The sequence below is a fragment of the Ovis aries genome, chromosome 14 (genome assembly GCF_016772045.2).
Source record: "Ovis aries strain OAR_USU_Benz2616 breed Rambouillet chromosome 14, ARS-UI_Ramb_v3.0, whole genome shotgun sequence".
Lineage (NCBI taxonomy): Eukaryota > Metazoa > Chordata > Mammalia > Artiodactyla > Bovidae > Ovis > Ovis aries.
The window spans coordinates 14,259,140-14,267,853 of record NC_056067.1 but is presented as its reverse complement, the minus strand read 5'-3'; positions in this window follow the sequence as shown (position 1 = coordinate 14,267,853).

Sequence of the window (8,714 nt, the reverse complement as noted above, 5' to 3'; positions counted from 1 at the left end):
TGAGGGGCCATGATGAGCTTAGATTTGAATTATGTAAACTGTGGATTACACTCCTGTGCTCTGTCTTAAGAAACTTGTATAACTGTGACTTCTAATGGCAAAACAGTCCTTGGAGCTTTCTGAGATGCTGTTCTTGGCTTATAATCCTCAAATTTGGATTGAATAAAAATTTCCATTTATTTCTTAGATCACCTGATTGATTTTTTGCCCACAATGGTAGGTTGGGGTGGGGGTGGGAGTGAGACAGCACTGACTAGATTTTCCATAATCACAAAAGTTTTGATTTAAATAAAAACCAAACACTCTTTTTAAAATTGGTGGGACCTCCCTGGTGGTCCACTGGTTGACTCCACACTCCCAATGCAGAGGGACCAGGTTTGATCTTCGGTTAGGGAACTGGATCCCACATGCTGCAAGTAAGGGTTTACACATCATAACTAAGGTTCAGTGCAGCCAAATTTTAAATGTGTGTGTGTGTGTGTGTATAAGAAAAAAATGGTGTTTGATTTTCTTTTAAACCCTAGCAATTGTGGGGAAAATGGAATAGGTGATCGCTGAGCCGAAGCAGCAGCTGTGCTTGCCTCCACCATGTTCATCACTGGTTGGGGAGAGGTTACTGCAATGCTACCCATTTCACAGAGGAGGAAACTGAGCCACCGTGAGACAAGAGGCTGTTCAGTGCAGATGGGAGAGGTGTTGGAGAAGCCTACTGCTCTCCAGAGGCCCCTGCTATGGTTCTCTCCATACTTATTGTCACTGCCCAATGTCCTACATCTTGTACTTTTTCGCTTTATTTTTGTCTTTCTCCACAGGCACCCCCAACCTCCACCTGGCACCAGAAACTAAAGGCTGCAGGCAAGGGTTTTGTTCGTTTTCTTCACTGCTTTGGGGCCTAGAACAGTTCCTAGGTACTTAGTTTCAGGGACTAAGGAAGAGCTGGCCTCATTTCACTTGTGCCCCTGCTCCACCAACAGGGGCCCAGGCCGACTCTGACTCAGCAGGGAGAAGGCTGGCGCAGCCCCAGAATGCAAGGAGCCAGACAGTAAACAAAGGTGCACATCAGTAAGAGACGTGAGGCACAGCAAGAAAATAAACAGGATGACAAGGTAGCCGACAAATTCTTACTCCCCAGTGCTCCCAAGGGTAAGAATGAGGGAGGTGGGGGACAGTTGGGGGGACGTTCAGGAGCGGCCCTTGTAAACATGCTGGAAAGTGTGGGAATCTCGGGGAGACACTAAGCTGCCTCATAAACGGCTCCTGCTAGAGGAGAATACAGCCCTCCTCCAAAGGCCCTTGGAGAAGGAGACAGGGAAACGCACAGATGCACACACACCCATGTCCCCATTGCACCTGGGCTCAGCAGCGCGCCAGGGAGCAGATTCCCACCCGTGTCAGGGTCCTGGTCTGAGGAGGGTACCTTCACATCCCGCCCATGGTGACTCAATTCCCTTCAGCTCTGATAGCCTGACTCTATCCAGTCTTGGACCCCCTGTAACTCTGATCCATCCTCTTTGGGAGGACCACCACCCCGGTCCCCACCCACACTTGTGCTGGCAGCGAACTCCACATCCAGTCGGCATGCTGGGTTTTATCACACTCATATGTGCACCCACTCATTTATTATTATCTAAGCAAGATGTGTTCTTTCCAGTGAGTCCATCTGGAATTTCAACTCCCAAAATATGAGTAGGACATGTCCTTTTCCACTGGAGAAACTGCCCTAGAGAGGGGATGTGCCCTGCCAGGTGGCGTGACAGAGTTGAGGGTCACCTGCTTCCCACACTCACTGTCCCCCTTCACATCTGCTGTGGTTCCCACCGTGGTGGGAGCAGAGACAACCCCAGTACCCTCCTGTGTTCCTGCCCCCAGCAGCTGGGGTCTTGGGGCAGCTTTGTCTATTTCCAGGCTTCAGCCTCTTCCTTGGAAGTATCCACCTCACAAGTCTGTGGGGATGTGTAACATGGTGGATGATAAGTTTTAGGTGGCTGGGCCCCCCAAACAGGCCCAGTGCAGGGCTGGCCAGCCCCCAGCCTAGGATCACCCTAGCTTTGTAACTGAGGAGCAACCTCTTGGTACAAACATGTCCCCAGAAAGTATGCTATTTATTCATCATCTGAAATCCCAGTGTGACTGGGCATCCTGGATTTGCTTTGGCTGCCCTTCCCCTGGGTGTGAGGCCATCTGCTGGCCCCTGAGCAGCTCTGCGTGCCAGGCTGAGGGTGCTGGGCCAAGACAGGAGTGTGCCCAGGTCTGGACACCCCTGGCCTATTACCAGGCTGAAAGGGACAGACTGATCTGAAGGCAAATAGCCAAGGAGGTAGGTGGCGCCAAAGGCTGCCCAAGAGTGCCCACTGTCAACACTGCACGGTGCTGGGCCGGTCAGAGCCCTCTGGGAGGCTCAGGTGAGACGGAGTAACCCCTGAATGGGCTGCCCCCCTCTTGTCCAGGTGTGCCTGCAAATACACACCCCTCAGCATAGTCACAGGTAAATGAGCACTAACGCTTAGGGCTCTCGTTACGGGCCACATGCTGTCCCAGCCACTTTCCGTGTGTGTTCCCAATTGCAGGTGCACAGCAAACCACTCTGAAATGCAGTGACGTGGAGCATAGCCATTCACCCTGCTCAGGGCCGCGTCTGCTCCACCACGCCTGTGCTCTAGGGTGAGGAGTGAGGCTATGATTGAGGAACACAGGAGAGAACTAAAAGGCCTCTCATCAGAAAGTGGGCTGGAGCCTCAAGGGGTAGGGCTGAGGGACTCAGCAAGGGGAGGTGAGGGGGTTGCTGGAGGAAGGACAGAGAGGACTCTCCCCGACAAGGGCTAGAGTGGGTGTGGTCCAAGGGAGAAGGCAGGGTGGCCCCAGCAGGCCAGATTCATCTACGTGACCTGAGCCAGGATGATGTTCTCACCGTGCAGGTGCTCAGGAGGGGTGTGTGATTCCGGCCATCTGAGCAAAGTGGAGAAACATGTGGCCTGGGCCAGCCTCCTGCTGTGCTACCTGCCAACTGGCAGTGGGCAGAAGAGTTCCACTTCTTGCTGAGGAAACTGGTGGTCTCATTGTGAAGGTTAAACCCTCAGGAGAGATCCCACAAGACCGTGGACTGAGAGCCCAGCATGATCACCGGGATATCAGAAGCCTGGGCACCCTTGTCAACACTCAGTGGGTGACTCAACCTTCTGGGGATCATGGGGAGCCTGGAGAACCTGGGTTGTGGACACCCTTCCCCCCAACGGCATGGAGGCTGCAGCCTTGTGGGGTGGGGTCAGAGGGCCCTGCATAGGCTCACACGCTGACAGCTGGCCACCTCCAGGACCAGCAGTGCAGTGGACTTCAAGCCACCCAGCACGGAGCAGGTACCCAGAGCATCCACTCCTGCCCGAGCCCAGGATGCAGGCCCTCTCGGGGCTTCTGTTCCCCAGTCCAGATCAGCCCCTTCGGCCTCTCTTTGCTCAGGTATCCACCCGGAGGAGAGCATGCAGGGGTGTCCTGGCTTCTAGGGGTGGGGTATGAGGAGGCTCAGGGCACCAGGGTTGAGGCTTGTCCAGCTCTATGCATGCTCACCTGGGCCCTAGGCAGACAACAACTCTGGGTTCTACTTCTCTCTCTGTAGGAGGAGGGGGCAGCCAGATTTGCCCCTATCTGTGGGACCCTGGGTGCCCTGCAGCCATGGAAATGATCTCCAGAGGCACATGGGGCCAGGACTTTGCTCCCAGCACCCCTGCACCCAGGTGCAGTGGCCACAACTTGCTGACCCAACCAGCCCTTCCCCAGGGTTCAAACCCCCACCTTCCAACACACCACATTTTCTGGGGGAATCCTCAAGCTCCTTACTTCCTCACACTTGTTTGGGTCTCAGCCACCTGCCTCTAATGTCTGGCACACAGAGAAGCCAGGGGAAAGCTCTCCAGCATGAGTCACCCTGGAGGGTTGTCCTGAGCTGCCTGACAGCCTGTCTGGGGTTCGAGGATGAGGCTCCTCCAGGCCTGGCCATCTCTCCCAACACCACCGCCAGCAGCTCCCCTGCCATGGGCAGCACCTTGAGGCACCTGCAGTTTCCAAGCACAGGCCCGTCTCAACCCCTCCCACTTGTCACTTATCCTGCTTCCATCAGGCCTCCCCATCTGCCCTCCTTACCTCTTCTGGCCCCATCCTTCTAGAAAAAGAGGAAAACTCCAGCACCAGGCATGGGTATCTGACAGCAATAAATTTATTAAATATTCCCCCCCAAAATATAAACAGAAACCAGTTTAAAAAAAAAAAAAAAACATGAAACATCAGGCCTGGAGCTAACAATAAAGCAGAGACAGGAAACGGATTTGACCTAAGGCGGAAGATAGCTGAGAGAACTCACGCAGGGAAGGGATGCTGTAAATACTGGAGGAAAAACACTTGGGAGCCCCAGGGTGACATGACTGAACCTCGTGGGGGTGAGATTGGGGGTGTGTCAGTGGCTACATGGCTCGGGGGACAGACCACTTGGTCCTGGCCGCAGCCGCGTCCCACCCCTTCAGCTGCTTCACTTGGGGCCCTGGGCCTCGGATTCCTCCTCATCGTCTTCGTACATCTCGCCCTCCTCCTCGGCCGTGGCGTCCTGGTACTGCTGGTACTCGGACACCAGGTCGTTCATGTTGCTCTCAGCCTCGGTGAACTCCATCTCGTCCATGCCCTCGCCTGTGTACCAGTGCAGGAAGGCCTTGCGCCGGAACATAGCCGTGAACTGCTCTGAGATGCGCTTGAACAGCTCCTGGATGGCCGTGCTGTTACCAATGAAGGTGGAGGACATCTTCAGCCCGCGGGGTGGGATGTCACACACAGCCACCTTCACGTTGTTGGGGATCCACTCCACGAAGTAGCTGCTGTTCTTGCTCTGGATGGCCAGCATCTGTTCGTCCACTTCCTTCATGGACATGCGGCCTCGGAAGACGGTAGCCACAGTGAGGTAGCGGCCGTGACGCGGGTCACAGGCTGCCATCATGTTCTTGGCATCGAACATCTGCTGGGTGAGCTCGGGGACAGTCAGCGCCCGGTACTGCTGGCTGCCGCGGGCAGTGAGCGGGGCGAAGCCGGGCATGAAGAAGTGCAGGCGCGGGAAGGGCACCATGTTCACGGCCAGCTTGCGCAGGTCGGCGTTGAGCTGGCCCGGGAAGCGCAGGGAGGTGGTGACCCCACTCATGGTGGCTGACACCAGGTGGTTGAGGTCCCCGTAGGTGGGCGTGGCCAGCTTGAGGGTGCGGAAGCAGATGTCATACAGCGCCTCATTGTCGATGCAGTAGGTCTCGTCCGTGTTCTCCACCAGTTGGTGGATGGACAGCGTGGCGTTGTAGGGCTCCACCACCGTGTCTGACACCTTGGGCGAGGGCACCACGCTAAAGGTGTTCATGATGCGGTCAGGGTACTCCTCGCGGACCTTGCTGATGAGCAGTGTGCCCATGCCCGAGCCTGTGCCACCACCCAGGGAGTGGGTCAGCTGGAAGCCCTGCAGGCAGTCGCAGTTCTCGCACTCCTTCCGCACCACATCCAGGACCGAGTCCACCAGCTCGGCGCCCTCCGTGTAATGGCCCTTGGCCCAGTTGTTGCCAGCCCCACTCTGACCTGTGGGGGGGAGGGCAGGGGGATACAGACAGGGTCACAGCTCCAGCACCGGCCTGAACAGCCCGCCTCAGAGAGCAGCTGAGGAGGCAGCTCGGTGCCTGTTCTGCCCTCCATGAAGTGGGGGCACGCAACTCTCACTTCCACGGCTCTTTGCGCCAGCCACACTGCGTGTTGGGGATGTCACCCCCGGCACCTAGTGCTCTGGGATCTGGACACAGACACAGCTTCTGGAGCTTCTGCTTCTGCTCTGCCTCAGGAGGAACTCCTAGTAGAATTGGTCCACCCAGTCCTCCAGTCCACCCACCCTCTAGCCCGCTGTGCTGGAAGGGTAAACTACAACCCTGAGTGCCTCGCAGCTCAGGATCAGGATGCAGGCCATGCCCATGCATTGGGTGCTGAGCTCTAGGAGGTGAAAGTGGGGTGAGGCCCTCCACCTGTCACCGTCGTGGGCATGAGGACTGGCAACCCCTGACCCCAGCAATGCAGAGTACTCATGAGCTGGTGTGCTCTGGAGACCCCTTCCAGCTCTCTAACATCCTGTAAGCTTTGTTGCACACACTGTGCTGCTTGAAATCACAAGTGTCTGTTTCCTGCACAAAACTCTTTCTCTGGGACTCTTTCACTGCAAATCGGGGAACTCAGTGATGCTCTGCAGCGTTGTGGGCAGAGGTAACTCTGACCTTGTTTCTGTTGATCTGGGTTTGCTGGTGGTGGGATCCACCATGAGAAGGTGGGGACAAGGGAAACTTACCAAAGATGAAGTTGTCAGGCCTGAAGAGGTGCCCAAAGGCCCCAGACCGGACGCTGTCCATGGTTCCAGGCTCGAGGTCCACCAGGATGGCTCGAGGCACATATTTGTGTGCTGAGAGGAGAGGGGTGGGTTACATGGATCACAGAAGTTACGCACCCTTTCTGCCTCATGCTCTCACCTAAAAGCTTAGACTCTGGGATCAGAGAGGCAGGGATCACATGTGACAAGGAGGTCATGGTTGACACCTGAACATGGGCAGGTGTCCCTGAGGGCACCAGTTCACACCAGCTTCTGAATGGCCCCTGACTGACCTCTCCAGATAACCCCTGCTCTGGACCCTCCATGGGCCTCCTGAAGGGTCTTTGGGACCCTGCCTAGCCCTGGTCATTCCCCTACGTGTGTCTCATGGCCATTAAACACACTTGCATCTCACTAGGGTGCCTGGGATTCCTTGTTTTACTCTGTTAGTCTCTGGTTACACCTGCCAGCCAAGGGAAGGAAGGCAGGGATGCTGGGACCCAGCAGTCAAGGCCCCCACCCCACCCCCACCCGGTCAAGGAGGGGGACTCACAAGAAGCCTCATTGTAGTAGACACTGATGCGCTCCAGCTGCAGGTCTGAGTCGCCCACATAATTGCCACTGGGGTCTATCCCGTGTTCATCGCTGATGACCTCCCAGAACTGCAGGGAAAGGAAGGGCCAGTTGGTGGTCATGACCCCTGGCAAAGCCTGCCCTCTGGTAGCCTCAAGGCCCTGGTATAAAATGAGTGATGTGGACCCAAAGCCTGCACTAGTCCCTCTGAGTGACTTTGAAAAAGAGTCCCAGTTCTGTCATCAAGAGAATCGTCATAATAAAAAATATGCATGTCCATGGAGACTAGAACCCTCAGGGCGGATCCGTGCCCAACTGACACAGACCTAGGCCCCAGACCCAGCTCTCCACTTGCTGACAGGGGCCTTGAAAGTCCACTTCTCCACGAGAGGGTTAGCAGCAAACACCCACCTGGGGGATTTTTTAAAATTTCCCTCTTTTTAGATGAGAAAACTGAGGCCCAGGAAGGTAAGTGATGGAGAGCAGGCCTAGGATATGCAAACCCCTCAGTGTCGAGCATAGGCCATCTAGTGCCAGGGCCTGGAAGCAGCCCACAGCAGCAGCCTCAGCCCACAGGGGCCCTGCATGGGGAGTGACTCGCCTGGGCTCACCCAGCCTGTCTGAGCTGAGATGGCGTAGCCCCAGTTTCAAGGGCTCACTCACCACACTGCAATCTGCACTGTTTGCCCTGGGCAGAACCCACAGCGCTTCTCTCAGGACTAAGGCAGGACAGGGTCTTGCTTTCAAGTTGGACCACCCCTTCCCAGCGTGACCTTGGCCAAGCCCTGAAGCTTCTCTGTTAAGGCCTAAAGGCCTCAAGATGAAGTCTGATTGCTGTGAGAATAAATCCAGTTACTCTGGATGGGGAACGCTGTATGGGGCTCATAGTTGTTTAGTAACTCAGTCATATCTGACTCTCTGTGACCCCATGGACTGTAGCCTACCAGGTTCCTCCTTCTACGGGATTCTCTAAGCAAGAACACTGGAGGGGGTTGCCATTTCCTTCTAGAAGCAGGGGATCTTGCCAACCCAGGGATCGAACCCAGGTCTTGGCATTGCAGGCAGATTCTTTATCCGACAAGCCACAAGGGAAGCCTGGTCCTGGTTGTGAGGAGAGGCTTTTGCCCTGCACACTCTTTGGTGGTTTTTAATTTTTATCACGTGCACTTGTTAACTTCTCAAAAGAAAAAGATTAGTTAAAATTTTTTAAACTTTTTTAATTTTAGGGACCTCCCTGGTGGTCCAGTGGCTAACACTCTGCACTTCCAATGCAGGAGCCCAAGGTTTGATCCCTAGTCAGGGAACTCAGATTCTACATGCTGCAGCTAAGACCCAGCACAGCCAAATTATATATATATATATATATATATATATATATATATGGTTAAAAGACTAAAAATTTAAAACCTGAAAAATATGAAGAGTCATTATTATCAAATGCACAGAGGAATCTTGGCAGTTCACCCAGAGAGACTGTTGGCAAAGTTCAGTTCTCAGCTGGTCTTTGTGATTTGTGTCATTGATAAGTTTTCTTCTTTCTCCCTGCATTAGGTATGTGTTAATGCTGTAATTGGAGGTGTTACTGAGGCCTTCTGGACCTGATCAGAGCTTTAAATCACTGCTTGGCTCCAGGACCTTGGCCCACAGCCCTGGGACATCCACAACCCCTGCAGAGAGGGAATGAGCTTGAGATGGCAGGTGAGGGGGCGGCAGAAAGCGACTCAGTCACCCAGCCACCAATACATCTATGGAGAGTTCTCTGGAACTCATGTATGGAATG